The sequence below is a fragment of the Drosophila takahashii genome, chromosome 3R (assembly GCF_030179915.1).
Source record: "Drosophila takahashii strain IR98-3 E-12201 chromosome 3R, DtakHiC1v2, whole genome shotgun sequence".
Taxonomy (NCBI): Eukaryota; Metazoa; Arthropoda; class Insecta; order Diptera; family Drosophilidae; genus Drosophila; species Drosophila takahashii.
In genome coordinates this window covers 6431424-6435506 of record NC_091681.1, presented here as the reverse complement: position 1 = coordinate 6435506, position 4083 = coordinate 6431424, and the positions used below count along the sequence as shown (strand labels likewise).

At 36.3% G+C, this 4083-nt stretch overlaps 1 long non-coding RNA gene across 1 annotated transcript; it reads left to right on the top strand.

The window, feature by feature from the left end:
- The first annotated feature begins 2185 nt into the window (after positions 1-2185).
- On the top strand, positions 2186-3652 carry LOC108062780 (uncharacterized). The gene is made up of 3 exons (XR_006412446.1): positions 2186-2263; positions 2329-2467; positions 3564-3652. It is a non-coding gene; the product is annotated as an uncharacterized lncRNA (long non-coding RNA).
- The last annotated feature ends 431 nt before the right edge of the window (positions 3653-4083 follow it).

Below are 4083 nucleotides of genomic sequence, written 5' to 3'. Positions count from 1 at the left end.
ATACTCAAATGTTAGAGAGTTGCCATGTCTTTTAATAAAAAAGGTGAATACTCTGGCTTTCAACAATCCTGGTCCTAGTCCTGGTTCTAGTCAGGATACTTTGATTGTTTTTTTTTATTTTTGAAATACCGTCACATTGTTTTCTCCGCGTTTGGTGTGTAATATTGTGAAGTTTTGTTAAACAGGTAAGTTTATTATACTTTGTTCTTTGAATTGGTGAGAATTGGTTATTGTGTCATTCAGTTTCATACTTCTTGTTCACCGGCCTGAAAATAATCAGGCATTATATGATTTTGTTAGTTGAAACGCTAACTCGCAAAATGTTTAAATGACAATGAGACAGCGTTTTTTTATACCCGTTACTCGTAGAGTAAAAGGGTATACTAGATTCGTGCAAAAGTATGTAACAGCTAGAAGGAAGCGTTTCCGACCCCATAAAGTATATATATTCTTGATCAGGGTCACTAGCCGAGTCGATCTAGCCATGTCCGTCTGTCCGTCTGTCTGTCTGTCTGTCTGTCTGTCTGTCTGTCTGTCTGTCTGTCCGTCTGTCCGTCTGTATGAACGCTGAGATCTCAGAAACTACAAAAGCTAGAAGGTTGAGATTTCCCACACATATTCTTTGGCTTCCTACGCAGCGCAAGTTTATTTTAGCCGAGCGCCACGCCCCCTCTAACGCCCACAATCGCCCACTAACGATTTTAAAATGGGTCCTGCGCCCACATCTTTAAAGATTTCCGAGAAGTATAAATGCAATTTTGTTGTGTATATTTATACCTATCGAAATGTAGAAGACATTTTTCAAATCGGACCATTCATTAAAAAGTTATACGCAATCAAAAATTATATATCTATCTCCCTCGCACTCCCTTTAGCTGAGTTACGATTATTAGTCGGGACACCAACCCGACACAGCGTTCGCACTCCCTTTAGCTGAGTGACGGGTATTAGATAGTCGGGACAACAACCCGACTATAGCGTTCTCTCTTGTTTTTTTTCGTTTTCCTTAGTAATGGAAGAGTTTTTGGCAAAACACAATTGTTCGGAGCTTATTGGCTGCTTCAAAGGTGGTACAAATCTAATTCGTTAAAGAATAGTTAATTTAATTTTTTGTCGAATAGATTACGGAATAGACGAGCAAGCGTTACTCCTCTTAACCCCAGAACACCTTAAAGAGATTGTGCCAAAAAATTTGTTTGGGGCAAGAGTTAAGCTGGAGCATGCCCTCAGGATGGTTAATGTAATTCTATTGTTATTTGATTTTGAAAGGAAATCACATTTAAATATTTTTCAGAAAGAAAATGTGCAATGTGGCGACCATAATCAGGTGACTTTAAAATGATTTGTTCCGAAAAATAGTTAATATAGTTTATATCTTATAACTAAATTTTTTTTATTAACCTATTTAAAACATTTAGATTACAGCTTTGTTAATTCTGTCAGATTCCATATTGTTTAAAGAAATACAAAACTTTTTTCGCATGCACAAGCGTTCTGAGCTAAAACATCGCAAATCCATCAGTGGAATTATTTGCGATTATTTAATAAGCAACAAGAGAGAACGCTATAGTCGGGTTGTTGTCCCGACTATCTAATACCCGTCACTCAGCTAAAGGGAGTGCGAACGCTGTGTCGGGTTGGTGTCCCGACTAATAATCGTAACTCAGCTAAAGGGAGTGCGAGGGAGATAGATATATAATTTTTGATTGCGTATAACTTTTTAATGATTTGAAAAATGTCTTCTACATTTCGATAGGTATAAATATACACAACAAAATTGCATTTATACTTCTCGGAAATCTTTAAAGATGTGGGCGCAGGACCCATTTTAAAATCGTTAGTGGGCGATTGTGGGCGTTAGAGGGGGCGTGGCGCTCGGCTAACATAAACTTGCGCTGCGTAGGAAGCCAAAGAATATGTGTGGGAAATCTCAACCTTCTAGCTTTTGTAGTTTCTGAGATCTCAGCGTTCATACAGACGGACAGACGGACAGACAGACAGACAGACAGACAGACGGACAGACGGACATGGCTAGATCGACTCGGCTAGTGACCCTGATCAAGAATATATATACTTTATGGGGTCGGAAACGCTTCCTTCTAGCTGTTACATACTTTTGGACGAATCTAGTATACCCTTTTACTCTACGAGTAACGGGTATAATTACTCTACGAGTAACGGGTATAAAAATATAGATTGGCAACCCAAGAAATTCGAAAAGATTGCTGAAGATATCACATATCTTTTTCCGACGGAAGTAAAGGTTAGATATTAAATTAGAGATTAAAAGACAACTGTAATAATAATTAAACTACAAAATATTTATAGGAGACATATTACCTCCCTATAAAAAACAAGAGAGCTGGAGGACTGCTGTACAGTAAGTACAGAAATTCATTAGCAAAGGCTAGATCATCTGTGGAAGAAGCATATGTTGACAATTTAGAAATTGATGCAGCTGATAGAGGTAATTGTGTTTCTACGAGTGAAATAATATGCAACTAAGATAACACTAGTTTACAAAATAAAATCAACCTCACCCTAATCGAAGGCAACCTTAATTTTCCGGTAAAGTACATCTCCCTGATTAAGAAATGGGCACTTATAATTTTTTGTATGGTGTCAATTTTTTTTTAGTGTAAAAAACGTTTTTGGTCCTTTTTTATTTTTTATCTCGAGTTCTGGTAAACCGACTGAGGTCATCGATGACTCATTTTACAGGTAATATACTGCTCTTTAACTTTCTTATACACAGCATTGAGTTTCAGTCATTAGTTTAGAAGCCACACCTCGTCAAAGTTAAAAAATTTGAAAAAAATGCAAAAGTTTTGGCATAAATGGCTTCGTTAAAAATACACGCAAAAAACCCGAAATTAGTTTTATAACTTATTCTGGTAGATGGTACTTTGACAAAAAAAAACAAGCTAATGATCATTAGAATCCACCAGAAAATGAATTTTATATGAATATTTTAAGTTTGGGACAACCATGATTTTTTGGCCGTTTACAGCTGTTAACTGAGACAACAGGTCTCTGACAGGGCTCTAACAGGGCTGTAATATCCGTTTTGCCCAACTTAAAAAATCGATATAAAATTCATTTTCTGGTGGATTCTAATGATCATTAGCTTGTTTTTTTTGTCAAAGTACCATCTACCAGAATAAGCTATAAAACTATTTTCGGTTTTTTTGCGTGTATTTTTAACGAAGCCATTTATGCCAAAACTTTTGCATTTTTTTCAAATTTTTTAACTTTGACGAGGTGTGGCTTCTAAACTAATGACTGAAACTCAATGATGTGTATAAGAAAGTTAAAGAGCAGTATATTACCTGTAAAATGAGTCATCGATGACCTCAGTCGGTTTACCAGAACTCGAGATAAAAAATAAAAAAGGGCCAAAAACGTTTTTTACACTTAAAAAAAAATTGACACCATACAAAAAATTATAAGTGCCCATTTCTTAATCAGGGAGATGTACTTTACCGGAAAATTAAGGTTGCCTTCGATTAGGGTGAGGTCGATTTTATTTTGTAAACTAGTGTAATTTAAATATATGTATGTAGATGCCGAAGAATCCGACTATGGTTTTAACTGGCTACTTTGCAACAGTGATGGAACTGCGGACTTAGATGAAGTCTTTCCTCACTGGGAGACACTGCAAAAAAATTTGCTCTAAGATCACCATCGCTGACTCTAGGAAGTCCTTCTTTGTAAGCTTTCCTACTGTCGGAGAGCTTATGTCTTACATCAAGACTCGGATAGACAACCTTTTTACCGAAAAGTGCACCTTGCAGCCCATAGTGTGCGGTATAGGACCTTCAGATTTGGAATGCAAGGAGTTCTTCGTTTACTTCGCCGACATATACTATAAGTTTGATAGCATTCTTAAAGCTGTGGATGCCACCTTCAAGGTTTTTATGGTGTTAAATTTAAAATACCCCTTAGAGTCTAAGCTCGTGTGGTTGTTCATACAGAACTATTTTTTTGATATAGAGATCCCATCGGATGAAAAAAATGCTTGCATTATATCATTAATCAATGATTTAAATACTGCAGCTTAAATTTGTTTATTATATCTCAATA